The 21,537-nt window shown below is 31.9% G+C and overlaps 1 protein-coding gene and 1 long non-coding RNA gene across 2 annotated transcripts in view; both read left to right on the top strand.

Annotated features, from left to right (window-relative positions):
• The window catches only part of LOC128996958 (solute carrier family 12 member 4), a 280,375-nt gene that overhangs the window by 27,404 nt on the left and 231,434 nt on the right, over positions 1-21,537 (top strand). The gene's annotated exons all lie outside the window — the stretch shown is intronic.
• On the top strand, positions 18,234-20,511 carry LOC128996960 (uncharacterized). Its single transcript, XR_008491074.1, has 2 exons — positions 18,234-18,610; positions 19,453-20,511. It is a non-coding gene; the product is annotated as an uncharacterized LOC128996960 (long non-coding RNA).

Here is a 21,537-nt window from a genome sequence, read left to right as displayed (position 1 = left end):
TCAGGCTTTTATACTTAAGAAAGACCTAAAACAACAAAAAACTTTATAAACAAATTATTTTTTTATGTGCCATAAAAGTGGGTTTTATTGTTTTTTCGGAACATTTTTAAAATTGATATTTAAAGAAAACCATCAACCTTACACAAATGGAAGTGGTATACTTTTGTTCAGCATTAAATTTACTTTAATATCACGTATTTTTATTGTATTACAGAAACATTTACTTTTTTTAAATGACAGCAAATTTTAAGAATATTTTTAAGTTTTTTTAAAATCTTTTGTTAATTTATATATAAAAAACAATTTTACCAAATGGATTCAAAATACGTGTTCTTTTAGGTTTTTATATGCAAAAGGTGTGTACAAAATTTCAGAACTGTAGCTCAAGTAGTTTTTTTGGAATATAAAAGTTTTTAGGCTGAAACATGGAAAAACACAACTTTCGGGAAACAGAAGGTTTCCGGCAGATGTGTTTTACCAAAAATAATTAGCATTTGTTTTATAAAAAACCGATTTTGGTAATGTTTTTTTTTACAATGCCATGGTAACAAACAAATAAGAATGCAAAAAGCATTAAACTACAATTTATTTAGGGCTAAGTTGTGAATAACATATGCACATACCTTTTTATAAGCCTTTGGTTACATTAGCCTACTTGTCTTTGTCGCACCGTAAAACAGTTTGTTTTATTTTTTTTCTCCTATGTACATGTATGTAAAACTAATTTTGGGTGGTTTTTATTATGTAAAAAGGTATATATAATAATTTAGGAAAAAAAAATTTTGAATTTTTAAAGATTTTTCACTAATTTGAGTAGCGACTCCTCAACATATGTCTACCAACAAGACATTTGCTACAATCACATTACTACACGGATAAAGTAAAATTATAATCGAAACAATGCCTTTAAGCATAATATACTACAAAATTCAAAACTAATTACGCCTATGCACAATTGACTTTAGATCCTTCAAATAGACATCTAGCTGAAATAGCTCATTGGGATCGACCTTTTGGTGGTTAGATTTCTCAAAAGTATTGGATCATTACATGCTTTTAGTTAATGCTCCGCTACATAGAGTACACCAAGTATTAAATTAAATGCTAATTAATCAACCTAATCAATCGCTTGATGCTATCAACACGTCTGTTTGAGAACGCTCGGAATTGCGATGATTAATTAAGCAAGAATGTGTGTATTCACCCCCACCCTCTCCTACACACGATCATAATAAACCCTTTGGGCAATTTAATTACTCATTCACTACTTTGTGACTTGCACTATAAAATAACGTAATAGCCTTTGAACATTTGGCCACGTTCACTCGGTTTATGAATACTAATTATATTTGTTAGAATTAATAATTGTTCCCTAACAAGAAAGTGTACATTTGATTTTTTTTATGTGGTTGATCAACGTATTATTTATATATTAAGAGTAAGTGTTATAATGAATATAATGTTCATTTTTTATTATTTCTATGTTCTTCTTACAGTTTCTAGGGCACTTCGCTTGTATCTGAAACTATCTGAAACCATCTGACACAAAATTGCTTCAGGCTAAGCGTAAAGGGGCGAGGTACACATACGTGATCTGCGAAATTTGAACCCGATACCTCTGGCACCTAAGCTCTACATTCAAACATTAGTTTAATCCTCTATCAACCAAGGACACTAGCCCTATCAAATACGCAGGGGTTTCTTAGTTCGTGAAAACTGCTATAAAATTGGTACAAATGATAAATACATGATTTTCTTACCAATTTTCGTAAAATGTTTTAAGACTTTAATGAAGTGTCAAGCCACTAAATGTATTTTCAGTTAACGTTGCTGTTCTTACAGTTCAACATAATTGTTTAGACGATGACTAGTGCAAACGTGGACATAACTATTGTTTCGTAATAGGAATACACCCACAACGTGGTATTATATAGATACAATTTAATCATTGAATTGGGAGTTGAAAGCTCTTAGTTTATTCAATTACCAAGTAAAACTCGCTTCGCTTCTGCATACAAACGTCTGGCAAAGCCGCTTAGACTTTCCGTGTCAGTTTCTAACAGCTTCATACAACTCGTCAAACTATTTGAGTCATTCGATTCCTAGATTCCGGTCAACTCTTTCCTTACGTTTGATACAAAAGAACATGGAGATTGCTATTCTTTTTCTTTCTACAAGGAACTTAGGCTAGGAATACATTTCCATAAATGAATCAAATGTTCTCCAATTTAGATAATATTTCGGATACTTAACATTATATAACACGACCCAATCACCTGACTTTGAGTAAGCCATGGTGTAAGTAGTTACTGAGAACGAACTCACTTCAGGTTGTAAGTGTAAATAAAAAATGTTTTGTTTGTTCTCATTAGTTTGTAACGTTGAAATTCTATATTAAAGAGGTATATTGATACTGCATTGGTACCCCACTACTACTTCTGGCTTACAAAAAGTAGTTACAGAGCAAACAAAATAAACAAACAGTTCAACAAATAAAATAGGTTCACCTACACGTCGTCAATCCTATTGTAGTCTCAGGCGACTAGTTTCGAAATAGTTTCATTTTCAAGCTCTTGTCGTTTTACATAAAATTATTTGAATTTTGTCGTAAATACACAAAATGTTAACTTTTAACACCAACGAAGAACACTTTTATGGTAGACCAATGTATTCGTGTTCTCCGTGTGTCTTAAATGTTAAATTTGTGTGTATAGACGACGGCATTGTGTTCAAATTATTTTACGTAAGACGACAAGGGTTTGAAAATGAAACATCTGTTTCAAAACTAGTCACCAGAGACTACAAAAGAATTGACTATGTAAGATAGGTAAACCATTTAATTTGTTATAAATCAATCCTGGAGGCAATGCTGAGTAAAAAAAAGTTAAATTTACGTATCAAAGGGACGATTACTTTACCAATGCGTATCTACGAATGTTATAAGGGTCGTATTAAGACTCTCTGTATAAATTAAAGTTAATGTATACGACACATTGTTTAGTGCCAGAAAAAATGGCAAAGACAAACTTTACTGTACAAAATTTAAGGACAGATGTATCACTTTTTACTATTTTCAAAGCACATCTTTAGATGATGTAGTTCTTATAGTCCAGTAAACATGTTTTTGAATACCTCAGGTTATCAACATTTTTCGTATTCACAATTTAGTTGCTCCTTGTTAATTGTTATTTATATTTTGAAGCGTATTACTTCATCAGGTCTCGATGCAATAATATTAATTCGTCAGATGGGCACGATAAAATAACATACACATAACAATTAATACCAGAGTAAATAAAATACAGCATTTTAGTTCTTTCCTCATTGATAAACATCAAATCATATAAGGGGGTTTAATTTTAAATTAAACCACGACTGATTTTTAAATAACAAGACAATTACACCATCAACTGTCAAACTAATACAAATTATTATATTATAAAAGGAAAGGTGTAGAAAAAAATATATAATATAGAAAACATCGAGTGTCACAATTAACAGGTAAATTTAATAAAATATCTTTTGTCTACTAAAAATTAAAAATTTAAAAAAGTATGACAATTTTGCACAACTGTACTTTGAACATGATAAGAGGGGTGCTAAATTATACCCTGTCACAGGCAGTACATTGTCTGACTCGTTATCTATGGAAATTGAACCTCGTTCATCTGCTGGATTATTCCGTTACGGTGGCTGTCACCAGAGTTTCACCATGCAGCTCCTCTGTCATGAATCGCTGATGTCTGCATCAAAGATACTGTATAAAATGCTGTTACGGTATTTTATTTTCAAATTATATATTTTACCGTATAGATTGATTTTATTTTCAAACTGTGTAATTACCTTGCTAAATTAACGTTTAAACTTTAAAATTAACTGTTTATTGTGAGTTCCAGAACTGTTTGATATATTAATTCGCATACTAACTTTTCTCACCACAGTCTGATTCGTGTACTGGATGACTCGGGTTTTCACTTATATTAAGCAACTAGCTGGCCCGACAGACGTCGTCCTGTCCTATTGTGGTTTTATGTCACATGCTCGTTCATTTTCAAGATGAGCTCGTTCGCATGGCTCAATCATGTCCTGGTTGAAGTTCGTTCGCTACGCTCACTCACCTTTGCGTTGGAGCTCGTTCGCTGCGCTCACTTGCCTTCAGGTTAGCTTGTTCGCTACGCTAACTCGCCTCCAGGTTGAAATTCGTTCGCTACGCTCACTCACCTTTTGGTTGCAAATTAGCTGTTCTCATAAATTAAAAAAAAATATAGTGCTGCACCCTGTTGGTAAACCTATTAACTTTTTAATGCTATTGAACATCACAGAATCAAATTGTTTAGTTGCACCAGCTGTTAAGATTCTTTAATTCCGTTTAAATATGAGTACTCATAAGGTTAACATGGGAAACTCCAGAGCCACTGGGGCGGAGCCCTATTGACGGATCTGCACCAAACTTCACACAAACCATCCTTGAATAATGCTTAATAATGCCTGAAAGTTTCATTACAATCTGTCGAGCGGTTTTGGAGTCCATAAAGGACAAACATACAAATATACAAACATACAAATATACAAACATACAAATATACAAACATACAAATATACAAACATACAAATATACAAATATACAAACATACATTGGATTTTTTATATATATATACTATCTTCGTGGCAATCTGCCTGTGGTTAAACATTCACCTGAGGGAACAGCTGTTGAATTACAATTTTCTTTCTAAACAGTTATAAAGAAAGCTAATCGAACTAAACTAAATATTTAAAATTGGCCCTAGAAATAATGGTTGTGAGGGGGGCGAAACCAGTAAGTAAATATTTAATTAACATTTGCAGATACGCTAGATCATAAGCTTTAAAATTACACCACTATCGTAAAAATTGATTGAGTAGGGCTAAAAAGTAATGTTGCCGGGAAAACCTTTATTTGTATATTTTTAAAAAGTAATGTAGATTCGGATACTACTTGAAACATATCGGTTATTTTAGTAATAATTTATGAATCCCAGATGCTTTAAGGACACCCTTAAAAATACTTCAAATAACAGATTTGTTCTTTTAATTATCTATTTCAATCCCTTTTTATAGCCGAACAAAATAAAATACTATATTCTAGTGATAAAACTAAGGACCATAACTCAATATGGTTATCAACCATGTCCAAAGGTGTGTAAACATTGTTGTTTATCACCATATTTATCACAGGTGATGTATTGCCTAAACTATGTAGTGGCAAACAATGAATTTCACACAGACCAAACCCTTGCACTCCAAACCAGTAATTCATCGCCAATCGATTGTTTGGCACAATTTATAGCCATTGTCTCGTTAGCATTCCCCTCACCCCTACTCCTACTATGTTGCATAGCTTATCTCTACAATAGACTACCTAAGTTACTGACTATAACGAAATACCAAGACTGAAAATACACACCAATACTTATATTTCAATTTTTATTCTAGAGGGTAATTTATATTCTGAAGAGTTGTCCATGAATTAAGGCATCGAGCTCCTTTCACAGCCAGTATATATTAGCCTACCCTATGAAAAACATTTTCGGACAGTCATCACAAACTTGTTTTATTATGTTAACAAATCCCTTGCTTTGAGATGGCAAATGCAGTGTTTTACATGGTTTACTAAAAAACTCATCGAAATGAGTTAAATTTGTTAGTCTTAAAATTGAAATAGTCGACCAATTTGTAGGTTACAACAACTCATTAGTATTACCAAACATGGCGGGCTCAATGGTAGTAAATATTTAAGTCAGTCATTGCTGAATCGAAGCAGGCCAGTAGTAGTATATAATTTCAGTAGATAGTATACCCACAGAGGCCCACACTGTATTCCCTTTTTGAAATAAAATCGTAGCATTTTCTTCACATCAACTCAAAGACCAAAAGACCAATTGTGCAAGAATTTGAGAATTTTAAAGTACAATCGATGTACTGCACAACGGAAAGTTTAGATGGATATAAATGAAAGAAAACCCCTTTTGATATTAAGAATCCTGGTCAAATATAAAGCTTTTACTCTAATTTCTTGTTAACCACTCAGAGCAAATAAAGAGAAATCCCCTGTCACAACGAGAAACGAGGATGCTCGTGTTTTATTGCTCGTAAAACTAGCAATAAAATGACCACAACGACGAGAAAACGCAGAACACTAAGCCCTGTTGATTTTATGTTGAAGCACTTGAATTGTTTTCTACAGTAACTGCAGGAAATAAAATGATGTATTAATCTTTAATGTAAATACAAAAAAAAAATCATTTTTAAGTAATGACCAGTTGTTTCTCATGGAGTTCCGAAGTATACAATTTCTTAGTTATAACCACGAATACAGATAGCAGCATGGATTATGAACATAAACAAATTACATATACGGCTCGAATCCTATACTAATAACATTAACATATGGTTTACACAGTTCGTATTCAAGCGATTCGGGACAGTAACATCGTTTATGTTTATGGTCAATACCACTGTAGTACAATAATAATTACCAATTTAGGTGTGATGTTTATACTTTTGACGTAATGAGTAGCATATTTATATGCTAATTGAAATTAAAACCAGTTGTTATTATTGTAATTTCAGACCAAAGTTAGTGTTTGTGTAATTCTTACTTATTCCAGTAATAATACTTTTAAAATGTTTCTGTTTAATTAAATTTGTATTTGGATATTACATTTTAAACAACCTTAATCTCTGTATTTATATTGTTTGTAATTTTTCAGGTATGTTGAAATGGTTATAAAAAATAAACGTAAGTGGTTATACATATACTAAAAGGACTAGAGTAAAATTGAAAACTAGATTTGTCAATCTTATCAAAGTATGGAGAGTTATTTAGCGAACTCGTTAATTTCCCTTAGCTATATTATAGTGCATTCAACTGCAATTCCATTGGTAAAACTGTTCAAAATTAAGAATGTGTTGACAACCTTTTCAGCTTTTTTACGCGTACAAGCTATAAGAAAACCTTTAATTTTGTAACTGATAGTTTTTGTCAAAACCATATCAAACTAGCTGCAATCGCAATTAAATGTTAAACATGAGTCAAATTTGCCAATTTCGTCCTAACTACACCTCAAAAAGGTTTTCGAGTTACTTTTGCTTTTCTCTTCAAGTAACCCGTTTTCCACTATGCTGAAATTCACTGCCATGTTTTGGCCAGTCGGATTGCAATGTATTTATCATATTTTTGCATTTCAACTACAACTCCTCAAAAATTCAAACAGCAGACTAGCAAGAAAAATAAAATATATTAGATTTATATTAAAATTAAATAAGAAAATAGCTTTACGCAGGTTACTTTAAAACACCTGCAAATATAATGATGACTTTTGGCGAAATTGAAAATGAATGCAAATTTGCTTCACATCCGGACTTTAAACATATGGTGAACATAATTAACGAAACCGCCCGGGTCTGTTTACATCACTCTACACGTTTCCCCTAATATAACTTTCATCATTTTGCCTCACAGTATCACTTTAAAAAATAACTTATCGTTATTCCAATTATGAGGATATTGAAGTCACGCAATACAAACAAGTAACATAAATCTTGCGATTTTAAGTAACTTTACTTCAATTGTTTTAACAATCGAAGCACTACACTTAATGTTTCACGGATTTACATTATTGTAACATAAAACTACTTTTTCTTAAAGGCCGTTTTAAATATCTCTCAACGAAATGCCACAAATCTTCAAAATGTTAAGTAGTCTTGTCTTAAGGTGGTTTTTAATATGTTATCTTTATTAGTGGCCAAAAAATAAACAGTTGCTAGACCAATTGAATTCATCTAATAAGAAAACATACATCATTTACGAATCATGTTAGTGCGATTTTCGTTTTTAACAACTTCAAACCCGTTGCCATATTATTTTGTATTATCATAGTCTATAAAGAACAGGAGTACTGGTGTGTCGTCAGATGTCTCGGGAGGACGTTTAGTACAATCTCGAACACCAAATCGTTCATCCAATTGTTATTCCTCTTACCCCTGTATGAATTTACCGAATGGTTTTGCTAAGAACAGAAATGTTGTGTTCGTTAACAGTTACAATACTGTTACGGTATACAAAACAATAGAAACATAAACAAATCATACAGTTGGGTATTGTTGGGAGAGATATTACTTGTGTTTATTGACAACTATGTTTGTTTGTTTATGCGTTTTTTTTTTCTCTTCATCGACAATAAATAACAAATTTATTCAAAAAAATGGTATGTTTTATTATTGTAATTATAGACATAGAGTATTTTCTCTTTTTAAACATGTTTCTATATTTAAAATTGTTTGGCTCAAACCATGGTTATATAGCTGTAAATATTATGAACAAATAGCAAAACTTGGTAGAGTCGAAAAGTAAATTTGTTTCAGTCAGAGAGAAAATCGGGACAATGTTAATGTTTACAGCATCAGATAAGAAGGACGTTTTAACTCTTACTCTTATCATGCTTTATTCAAATTCAGGACTAATGCAAATGTATCTTGTGCTTATCAGAAACTTGCTAGACATTAATTGGTTGCCTTTTTTATCACTTGAATCCTTCTCCTAACGATCCGTGGATATTAAGGTATAATAATAATAAATAAATTAAGAATGAAAATTCATTTCGTTAAATATTCTAGTTGGATGGGTGGCAGTGGTTTCTAGCAATCAAAGATTTTGTCAGTTTGATCTTGAGAAAAATATTTTTTTGGTCGGTCGAAACTGAGTTCAGCCGTCCATGATCATTATGTTTTAATAAATGCTCCCGACTAAAGAACCTCAAGATTTTAATCAGTAGTAAAGATAACCTTACTCCTCGGTCACCTTGTATAGAATTCATATTCAGTTAAAAATACAAAAATATTTATGTGTTGGTTTAAAGTAGTTATGATGATAAAAATGATGTGTCTAAACTTTATGGTATTAATTGGTTTTATATTGGATCAAAAGTTTTATCAAATCAATCTGTGTAGACTAATGTACTATGGACTATGGAAAACACTCTTATCAGGGGAGTAGTAACAAAAGGTTAGTAGTAACAAAATGTTAAGAAACAAATACTATCGATCGGTATAAATAACAGTACATACCATTGTCGATTGCATACTAGCCAGTATGGGTATTAATGTAAACCAGTAAAAGTAAATTAATTACTGAATGGTAATAAAGGATTCCAGAAGTTAAATTTTCCATTCCCGAACTATACTTTTGAAAGATACCTTATAAAGATTATATCCACGTACTAGGCTTACTGAATAGGAGGATAAGTAAAATATGAACATTTTACCGGTGAAATATATGTATCAAATAATAAGAAAACTGAATAAAAAAAGAGAATCGAAAAATAAAATGATTGCATTTTCTATTGAAGAAAACAACTATGGTCTAAAAATAGTTTACACTTTTTTGTTACGAATCTGTATAAGTGTGATTAAAAAATTTAAACATATACAGAACGTGTTCAATAATGGAATAGTCGGTTTTACCACCAACTTAAAGCTTACGGCTGTATGCCTTCCTTACAACTCAATATGAGTATGATCTCTTTGTAGTTGGTGGCTAGGAGAAGAGTTATAAATTCCCGCACGACGTTTAATACGTATAGATAGCATAAGTAATATTGTCGAGTACTTATTTAAAATAGTTCACATGCCAAACAAGTGTTGCATTTCAGCTTAGTTTATTTTTGTTATAAAATTTTAGTTTATTATACTTCGTTCACAATATTTGAGAGGTTTGAGGAAATTTTCCCCCAACACTTTTTATTTAATTATATTGGTTAATCAGCTGTTGACGTTTTAAAGGTAAAGGTCAAGTGGAGGGAATAGATTTCTTCCCCTAAAACACCTACATACTGTGAGCGAAGTGAAGACGAAAATATAAACATACGTTCAATACTGTAATCTAAATAAAGTTGTATATGTAATAAAATAGGAATATAGGAAAAGGATCACTTGGCACACTTAAAGATTGTAACCTCACCAAGAGTCCATAAAGAACATTACTACGAAAAACCTTACTGATTTGTGTAAGTTAGTGTACGGTATTGAAAAATTAATTTTAAACATATTATTAAATTACAAAAAATGTGAAAAATATATGTTGATGTGGAAATGCTCAATTTAATACTGAACGTGGGTTTTCCTGTCGGTAGTCCCTAAATATTAATTTTAAGGACTTTAATAACAAAGTACAGAATTCACTTGACTTAGAATCGAATTACTAGAATTCGAATTTGAGAACTACAAACTACTTTTCTATCCATACAATCAGTTCAGAACTATCACAATGAGTTTAAAAATTGACCGATATTAATACATGTTAACTGCAGTAGAAGTTGATACATCTACTTACTTCTGTTTGAAATGTAAATGAGAAAAATACCACAACCCGGTGAATTTGATTTTTGTACGGGAGTGAAGAGACAACACAATATGAGAAACCAAATTGAAACCTGGTGTCAATATCAATACGAATGGTAATACTCTGCAGCAGAACAAAACTCACCTACATGTTCGATCAGGCTTCAATTTCATTACGATACTACAGTGTAAATCTACGTACAAAAGTGACCAATTCAATGTATTTGTTCATTATTTCCCATCGACTTTAAAAATATTTAGTCTATCTTCTTATCACCATGCTGATATTTTTATTTACTTTTGAAACCGGCCACATATTTTGGAAGAATGTGATTGTATATATAAAATTTATAATTTTATGTTTATTGTACGGTAGTAAGATAAATATTGTACGTCACCAACGCACCAGAGTGTGCATTTTAATGCGAAGATGAGTGAGCGATCTATGATATTAGCGTTAAATTTAAACACATTAACTCCAAAATGTAATTCTTTGTATCTTCCGGTTCCAATGTAAAGGGTACATTATGCATTCCATAATCAACAGTTATGGTTTAAAAATATACAAACATTTTGTTTATCAGTATTCCGAAGTATTGTTAGTATTCATAATTTCCAACTAAGACAGAATCCAATGGTAGCCTTCTTCAATTATTAACGTTCAAAAACATTTAATAAAGCAACGAAATCAACACAATTATAAATAGCTGTGGAATAGACCAAACCATATCTTAAACAAATAAGGTTGTTAGCCGAGGCCACGAGCTTGGTGTAATATACGAGATATATCTTAAAAGACGTTTTCATATGAATTCCTCAGCACTGCTGAGAGAACCCAGATATTACATATCTGTAAGATATTTGATTATACCACTCTGACGCAATGCAAATGAAGGCGCGTTATAATCCTTGGCGTAGCCGTTAATTTTTTTAAAACTTAAATTTACGCTTACAAAATGTTTATGAACATGTATCAATAACAGTCTGGAATTCTGTTCTAAAAATGATCTGGATATTTTTTCAAATGGTTATGCATTGTACCACAGTATTTTTTTGATGAGGCGAGGTTTTTTAATGTAATATAATTGAATTTCAATGTATTACTTGCCTTTTCTATTTTTTTTCTATTCGAATGGGAAAATATCTGACAAAACAGTACTTTACCCAAGTGCGTTAAACTAAGTAACTCAACTCGCCACGAACTATATCGATCAGAGGGGTAACCAAGGTCATAAAATGGGTGAGAGTTGAAAATGTATTTTGGTGCATTTGATAAATTATATTTTCCGTTATATTGTACTACCTAAATAATAATAAAAAATACCGTAAGATTTACTTACATAAATTGATTCTTTTAAAGGCTTATATCTTCTAATACAATTATATTCGAACAGCTGTTACTATCAATAAAATGCAACTTGTATTTTTCTCCAACACTATAATTAATTAAATTCAAATCAGGACTACTGGACTACACAGTACACCCTGGACTACACTGTTTTGGAATGCACAATGTGGTACGATTATGAACCTAAACAATTTTAGTAAAAAAATGATTTTACTTTTGGGACTATTTTCTTCGGAAAAGTAGCCAACAAAACTTTACAATATGTCCAGCTGATTCTTACTCGACTCAATGAGAAAATAAGGTACTTTAGATCCATAAAGCGTGAAGACAGACATTATTTTAGCAGTGTAACAAAAATGTAGGTACTGTGAACAAAACAACAGTGAAGTTATGTCCATCATGTTAATCCAAATAGGTTACAGTAAATACATCAGAACATAATTTGTGAGCTATAACAGAAATGAGTAGGTGAAATATATTGTGAGCAAACAAATGAGTAAAGCAAGAGCTTATACCAAACCTGATTTTGATTAAATTCTTCTTTATACTCGTTAATTTATTCAATTCAACATATTTAGAGTTGCTCTTCAAACTTAAACCTTTATAGTGTTAATTTGAAGTAAACAATTTGTATTCACATTACCACAATTCTATTGCAGAATGATCTTCGAACTGCCGCAAAGTTTCCAAGTTAGACTTAGATAAGAGACAAAGTTAAATTGTGTCCCAGCTGAAGCTTGCAACCGAGTATTGGACAAAGCTGTTAGTTTCGAAGGTTTTTGTCGTTCTTAGTTAAGAACAAACCTGATAAAAACTCCTTTTCTGTATTTGCTCAGTTTTATCCTTCAAAACTTAAAGAGTTTGTCCTTTTAAAAACTGTTTATTATAAAAGTTTGGTTGCACTGTTACATGAAATGTTTTGTAAATTGAGTGGACAACCTCTTGTTTGGTTACAACAACAGTAAATAATATTGTAAACAAAATTAATAATGCACTTAACATTACAAACCACTCCTAAATTAATAACTTTCAAAAATTAATTTTCAATACTCTTCTGCAAACAATTCAATGTTTTACATTTTTTTATTTATTTCAAAATGAGGCTGTTAAAACCTCAATGATACATTAGCTATGCGTGTGGTAAGATGTTACCTGTTACGTCAGTCTTCCTTAATATTTACGATTTCATTGAACGTATTTACAGGAAATATAATGTCCAAAATATAAATTGCTTGAAAAGACTACTAGGTATTTATTCATATAGGTGATTATTTTATATTAAGGTTTTGATGAAAAATATATGTATTAAGGGCTGTGCTAGTTACTAATGTACTATTACCCTAATAGCGATAAAATTTTAAAATTAATAACTCGTTCTGATAATTCTAAAACGAATTAAAATGACATACGGTTTATGTGCAGGTAGTTTTAGTTGGGCACGGGACTAATTTTGTAGGGACGGACAGCGAAAAGAGTTTATGAGGGGGTCTGCCGGTAATGTAGGACTCTAATGTGTTTAGGACCAATGGACTATTGTTTGAGCCTTCCTACTATTCAGATTATATATCACTTGGCCAGGAACATTTTACTCAAATCAATAAAAAAAACTATATAGTTTACTAGTGTACATGTTGCTCGAAATCGAGCAATCGCAATGAAGTAAAGGAGTTATTTCAAAACAAAAAAATAACTTATTCAAGAACAAATATAAGTCGTAAATTCCGATGAGTTTAAAAGGGTCAACTCAAAGATTACGTAACTAATAATAATACTCACAATGTACTTAACAGTTTAATACAATCAACATTTATTGTAAATAATTTATCATTTTTCAAAAGCTGATCTGGCTTTTAGTGTATTGTAGAAATGTTTCCCACTTATAGCCGCAATAGGTTGTCCATGTTGGTCCTTGTCAAATGATAATGTAGTCTGCATGGTATCACCCATTGTCGCCAGTACGATAACAAATTTCAGTCTTTATTTTAATAGCACCAAATAACCATTAACTACCAGATTTTCTGCATAACATCTATGTCACAATTTTACAATTAACATATGTTTTTCTTCTTACTTTTAATTTCTGACAACAGCTGGAGTTGCATAACAATGTTTGTTTCCCATGTTAATCTTATGGAAAAATACAAAACTTTAAAGGGCCCCAGGGCCTTACTCTCTAATTATTTCCCTAAAAAGAAAGTTTCCTGCACAACTTCACGTTACGCTCTTTCCAATGACACCAAAAACATGTCAATCGGTTCAGTAGCTTCGGAGGAGTAATTGTCACAAAATTCCTGCTTGCGTATTAAATAAGTATATAGATATATAGATTCTAGGACTGTGGCGTCGTCCTGTAATCCAGCTAAGAGGTCACGAATTATGGATATTTGTAGGCATGCACTGTGGATGCGATACCCTGGGATTAAGTCCGCACTAGCACAGTAGTGAGTACTGCGACTATCCACAATATTATCCTGATAATTAGACAACAAGTAGTTAGTACTATCGTAGTATAATATCGTTAATACTAAGGCAAAACTGTGGTTCGGATTCCACTATAAACTGTAGGCCCATTAGTTGCCATTAGCTGTATGGGCTATTAATTAACAAAACTACAAGATCACACCACTCATCCTAGACTCATCTACATTTATACTTAGCTTAAAATACCTAATTTTCAATGAAAAAATATAAAAGATTTCTCTCTCTCTTAATTTTCTTACTGCCCTCTATCAATTTCCTGTTCAACCTATATCAATATTAAACTACATACTCCAAGTGTTAAAATGCATACACACTTGCCTCCAAGATTGATTAATTGACATAAAATGAGGTCACTAACCTGTCATCAATCAATCCTATATTGTGTCATGATGACTATAGTTTCGGGGTAACCCCCCATTTCCAAATCTTCAGTAGTCAAATCGTTAAACATATCTTCTTGCACTTGCCGTTGTCAATAATACATAAACACATAAATACACACGGAAATATTTAGATGTACAAATATTATATACAATCGCGCTAGGCCGGCCAAGGACAAAACCAGACTGCGGGGTTTAGATTAGAGCATTCGGGGTTTTAAACCCGAAACTATAGTCATCACGACGAAATATAGGATTGATTGACGACAGGTTAGTAACCTCATTTTATGTTAAAATGCAATTCTTTTAGAGAGTGTAAACAATTGAATCCGTTTTTCTTCATTTGGGTAATATTGAAAGATGTTTTTAAGGAATAAATTCTGTTTCTCTGGCGCAATTGTTACCTTCTCTCATACACCATACACGTTCCAGTCATATGAACCAGCACTGCTCGAGTAGCTGACGTGAGAGACAGTGTTTGAATTTATTATGAAAATTGTTCCACTTTGAGTTCCTGCAATTTAGGTAAATATCACAAGGTTTCAACACCGAGTTTGAAACTTTTTTAGCGATAGTTTGTCACTAAAAAGCCATACGTAAGCAATAGTTTATGGTGAAAGTGTAGTTTTTTTTTAGTTTTGTACCATGTGTACAATAACATGCTAATTTTCCTGTTTAGCTCAGTCATTCATGTAAAAGACAAAGCAACGCTCAACAACCAATCAGATGTTTAGTTAGTTTCTTGTACAGATTTGTTTATACCAAGGTTATATAAGGTCCTCTGCCACGTGCTGCTGTCTCTTTTACAGTCAGTTGTTCTTTAAAGTTAACTGGTGTAAATTCAGTGATTAAACCCATTTTGGGTAAGTTTCTTTTCCTTTTTCTAAATTTAGTTAAGTTTTGTAAATGTGTCCAAATTAAATAAATGCCTTGCTTTACCTTATTTACGTTCATATATAAAAATTATAAATTTTTTCAATTCCATTTTAAAATCAAGTTTATATACAAAAAACTATTATTAGACAAATAACTAAAAGATTGTTTTATTTTCAGGGTTTTTTGTTGATAATGAGTAATAAAACATTGTTAAAATAAAAATTGAGGATTTAAGAAGTTTAGTTGAAACTGTGTTGAAGAGGGTTTAATTTTAAATATATTTATTTTGAAGCAAGATGAAGATTTATTTGTTTTTACCTACTAAAAAAGAAAATTAATTTAATCATAAATTGTACTTAGTAAGTAGTCTGACAAACTAGGGTACAGTTTTAATTTTTGATAAATTGCTAGTTATGAACCGCAAATATCGAAAAGATCATCTATATCTGAGTATCCAGACGAAGACCAATCCAAGACTCTTCATCCCATTGCTGATAATTCTAGTAAAAGTATCTTACTTGTACTGCATCTAAAGGAAAGCTTCATGCCTTTCCGTGTACAGGGTTCATAAATGATGGTAACATATTCCTACCCTTGCAACAAACTTTATGTTTCTGCTTTTACTTTGACGCCGGGGTCTTTTAATGTTTCCCTTTGTACCTCAAAGTTTTAGTGAGAAAGCTTAGTTTTGCCTTCCTCTTAAGTCTCACATACTCTTTCGCCCTTGTAACTCCCATAATTTAGTGTAATAGGGGGTTTCGTGCTTAAGTATAGACACGAGCAGTATATGTAATCAAATATCAGAATAATTTAGATAGTCTCTTATTTTCATATTCATGCAGTAAAGGATTAAGTATTTAAAAATTAAAAAAGTGATCTTTTTATTATTTTTAATTCATAAACGGGTCTAGTAAAATGCAAACGTAAAATATGTTTTGTCAAAAAATTTAGCTACATGTTTAAGAAAAGATTTAAAAATTATAACGGTATTTACAATTATTATTTAGTTTGTACAGTTTCCAGCTTTTAGTCCTTAAACTCAATCAAATAAATTCTGTATATTACTAGTTGTTGTACAACAACCTAATAATGTTATGCATTAAAAAAGAATAACAATTAACTGTAAAACATCTCAATAAAATGACTATAAGTTATAATATAATACATTTCCAAAGTAATGTAATTTAATTGATTGAAAAACATATTTCCAGCAAAGTTATTTTTGCTCCTCTATCTCTTGTTGGGACAAATTCTAACAGGAAAATTTTGTTTATGGATTATTCGTAGATACATACTATTAGATGCACTATTATATGTACTATTTGACATTAGATGCTTATTGACAGCGATAAAACAAATCTTAAAAATCGTTACTTTACATTTTTAATTTTTATGTTCATAGTTTACACGAAACATAATACGCAATATTAATGTTATTTATATTATTATTGCATCATATAAATTATAGGTATATTAATTGTTAGGTTTTAAAGTAGGTTAGTTTCTACTTTAACTATATTAAAGGAGTTATATCAAAAGAAATATATTTTCTGTTATCATATTATGTTGAGTTTGATTTGATTTATTTTAAGTTACTTATGCTACGGATTTGTTTCTTAGTATTTTCTAATATTATTCCTTTCGTAGTTTTGATAATGTTTGTAACCTTATTTTTGAGTTATATTCATCCTATAGACAAGTTTCCAAATCCCATTTGTTCTTTCTCTTCCTAGTCTTTTTTAGTGTTATGAAATTCAAGGTCATGACTGTTTAAATTTGTAAAAATATTTAGTTATGGCAAGAGGAAGATATAATACAACCAACAAATGATTAAAAAAATAGTATACATTGTGTAATTTAATAAGTGAAATATTAACGACGATACCAATTACTAACTCGGAGATTAGGCGATTTCCATAGGCTATTACAAACTTTGGTAAAATCTTCGTGTACTAAATCGGTTTCAAAATCAGTTTTCAAATTAGATTCTAGTTTCTTGACATAAAACATTGTTAGCTTGACATAACATTGAACAAACGCTTGGACCTATTCATGCCGGCAAATGTTGTCTTTTAATTTGTGGAGGTAAATAAAAGGAATAATGGACTTTCCTAATGTTTCTTCAAACTCAATATACGTATTTTTACTTACTTCAGTAAATAACATTCTTCATTTTACTCAGCGTTATTACATTGATCTTGTTATTTTTTAATGCAGTCAATGGGTTGTTGTTCATTATTACTTTGTTATTTATGTATTGATACCTGTATAAGGCGTATGCTTTTAAAATAAATCATATCAATAGCAGAAACTAACTATATTACGTCTAATTATAATAACTGAACTAAATCTGGTAGTTTCATTAGTAAAGGTTTGCTATGATTCGCTGAGATATTTAGTTGTTAAAAATATAGCTTAAAAGTGTGACCATTTAGAGATCAATTAAACACACCTTTTAAAAAAATGAGTTCTATATTAGGCCTACATATTTGGTTATAGTTACAATATGTGCCAGATTCAATTGTTATTTTAAGCAAATATTTTGCTAATTTTCAGTTTCAATATTTCTTCAATTTATGTAATTATTTATAAATTTCTTGATAAGTATCAGTTTAGAGACGACAAAAAAGTTTTAACTTCATGAAAACGGAAAATTTGCCATATTGGTAAAGTACTTCAAGCAGGGTGTGTCTATGAAAGACCAAAATTCAAATCCAAGAAATCACTAATGGTAGTTTGCTATGATAACCCAAGGGGCCTACACTGTCACGGTTAAAAGGCCGCCCCAATTATTCGTCATGGAACTGATCACTCCATGTTAAATATCTACACTGTTTGACGCGTCACAGTGGACCGAATATAGTATCCAGCGGAGTTTAATTGTGTTGGACACCCTAAAACCATAATCAACGCTAGTACGGTACTGAAACGGAGCGAGCTTTCGAACAAGTCAGGACAACCAATCAGAGCGGTGGTTCGAGACAACTGTCAGCTGACTCGGAACCTTGGAGTGGAGATTGAAAGTGAAGACGCTGAATCATCCTCATTTGGCCGCCATCAGACTTATCGTTGAGACAAGAAATCTCTGCAACTTCTGGACGCCGGTCTACAATTTTGCCCTCAGATTCTTAAGGATTTATATACTGAGGTAAGACAGTCGGGATTCCAGAAAAAGTCTTAAATTGCTTCAGGGTTCCAAATTCTATTAATTTGTTTGTAATTAAAATCATTTCCAGTTGTTCAAACAAGTTACAGATTGCCGTAGTCATCATGAACTTGGTTTTTCTCAAGCCAAATTAACACGAAATTATAATTCCAGGGTTGACCTTATGTAGGTAATTTAGACAACTGTGGGTAAGACACAAACAATGTTGATAATTTTATAGTTTTAAGTACATTTTCCCTGTTTTATGATAGAAATTGTCTTGTAATTTTCATGTTGGTGCAAAGCAATAAGTTTGCAACAGGAGTCAGTCACATGGTCTCAAATTTTGCAAAATCGTTTAAACCATTTGTTTACAATCAGTTTTGATTTCTCAAAGTTAGGTTAGGTTGTCCAAAAGGAAGAAATGATATATTTAGTAGTTTTTAGAAATTTTTGTCATTCTTGGCCTAGGCCTACCTTGTACTTGTTCACCATGCTTTTGTTCATATGTAGTTCAGTGTTTTAAATATTTCTTGTTTAGCTTAGAAAATGTAATCAACCTACGCTCACTAAATTAAATATAAAGAATGTATTTTGTAAATTATTTATTTTGTAAATGTCAGAAACCAAATTGTTGCTCAGTTGTTCTAAGATAGGCCTAACTTGAGGCAAGAACAGTTTAAGACCTAGTTTCACTTACTGTTACTGACCTTTTGTCATAACAACTACAAAATGGATTAAAATTACAGCTAATCAAGGCCTAGCCTTCATGGAACACATGACTTAAGTTATAGGACTACTGTTAATATTTAACCAGAACAGAAATTATTCACGAGGAATTACAGGGTGTACGTTCCGGCCTGCAAGAGTTCAGACCTACGTCTTATGAGAGATCCTACCTACGGCTTGTGAGAGATCCGACCTACTGCTGGAGAGACGTTACCAGAATTGGCCCACTTACAACCTTGGCCTATCCAACATCGTACGGGGCTGTGGACCTGGACCACGTCCACCCCTACCACCTGTCATCGCAGCGGACCTCCACTGTCTGATAAGTCCTAGGCTAGCCTTTACCGTAACTTTCATCTGACTACAGTTCAACTATCAGCCTACTAAATCATTTTAATTTGGCCAAATACAAAGACTAAATCAATTTCTCTGGACATTTAACTTAACTTACTCAACTTCTGGTGCATCAAGATTCAAATTTCATTCAAATTTCAATCCAGTTATCTTCAGACTGTATTTTGTGCAACTCCAAGTGCCGAGGGAACTAGACGCAACTAAACCATCGTCTCAACATATTCTGTAGGCTAGGCCTAACTTTTAGAGATATATAGATTACGGTAATCGTTCGGATTGTAGCCGAAAGGGTAATAGTGTCTTTGATATTTGTCGCTGGTGTTGCCTAGTTTTAAGATTGTCTATTTTATTATTTTTGTGTATCTAGTATTGTGTCACATTATGCTCTGCCGGATTGATTAGAGACCTGATATATTTTGTCTCTGTTGTCCCCTGTTTAATTGTAAGATTGTCTATTATTATTGTGTATTTTGTGTCATATTATTGCTTTGTCGGATTGATTATTGACTACGGTCGAACATATATTTTGTCTAATGTTGTCTTTTGAGTAAAAATTAATTGTTGCTTTTCTGTAAATATACTTTGCTACCGTCTGCGCAGTCGGAAATTCCAAAAGCTTTTGGTCACAAAAAAAAATAATGTAAATAAATAAATAGCCTATTTGAGTTATATTTTAGGTTCAAGTGTCTTGGTAGTAACGAATACTGAACGAAGAACGTTGTATGTAGCATTTTGATTGATTATTATTTCGTACCGGACATTTGAGTCAGGCTTGTCTGTGCAAAATATTTACTTGTAATAAACCTTCGCTTATTTTGTCATATCTTGTGTCATTTTTGAAAACCAGTGTATTTGTCATAGTGTATTATAGTGGGCGTAGGTGGGTCAACCCCTGAATTATCCAGTTTTATTCACAATTTTCTCAAAATTGAAACTCACCCCAACGCTAAGTCAACATAGATTTTAGGGACCTGTCGAACCTCATGGTATATAGGAGCATAGGTTAAGACACTCAATACTACAGAGATCTGCAAAATCTGTTACCATCCTGGGGCTGGAACGTTCCCAGTTTATCGACCAGCATCATACCCCGAAACTGGGTGGCGCCCTGCAGCATCACTGAAGTACTTGGTTATTACCCTGGTTCATAGGCTACCTATACACAGTTCCGCCCACGACCCGTCACTGACTGAGACCTAGCCGTGGAGTGTGTCAACACACACACACTAACTGTAGAGTCTAACCCTTCTAAGTCTACCTATTGGAAAGAAGTTAAATAAGTCTATATGGAATCAAAAACTGTCACTAATAATTATAAAATCAAACAATAACAATACCATATTTTTTTTATAACCAATCCAATACTTAATTATTTTACTAAACTAATAATAACCAATACGCACTATTTAATCGTCACTGTTAATTCTAATGTGAATTTTGGTCATATTTAGTTATAAGTATATAAAAGCAACGAGAACGAGGATGATATCACGCCTTCATTTGCATTGCGTCAGAGTGGTATAATCAAATATCTTACGGATATGTAATATCTGGGAGATCTCAGTAGTGCTGAGGAATTCATATGAAAACGTCTTCTAAGATATATCTTGTATATTACACTAAGAATGTGACCTAAATTAACATTCTTGTGTGGTTACAAAATGTTTTATCTATATCACGTCTAATATTCTGGACTTTATTATGTTACGTGTTTTGTAAAAACATAAATAGCAAATTAAAACCAGTTGATAGTTTGAAACAAACCCAGGTAGCTTTTTGGGCTTTTGATAATGATACTGGGAAAATAACCAGCTGATCTAAGTATGTAACAAATCAGCTGTCATCTC

This window comes from Macrosteles quadrilineatus, unplaced genomic scaffold (assembly GCF_028750875.1).
Source record: "Macrosteles quadrilineatus isolate MER2022 unplaced genomic scaffold, UCM_ALF_1.0 Scaffold_6__1_contigs__length_79288215, whole genome shotgun sequence".
NCBI classification, from domain to species: domain Eukaryota; kingdom Metazoa; phylum Arthropoda; class Insecta; order Hemiptera; family Cicadellidae; genus Macrosteles; species Macrosteles quadrilineatus.
Note: the sequence above shows the minus strand (reverse complement) of the source record. Positions and strands in the feature narration are given on the sequence as shown.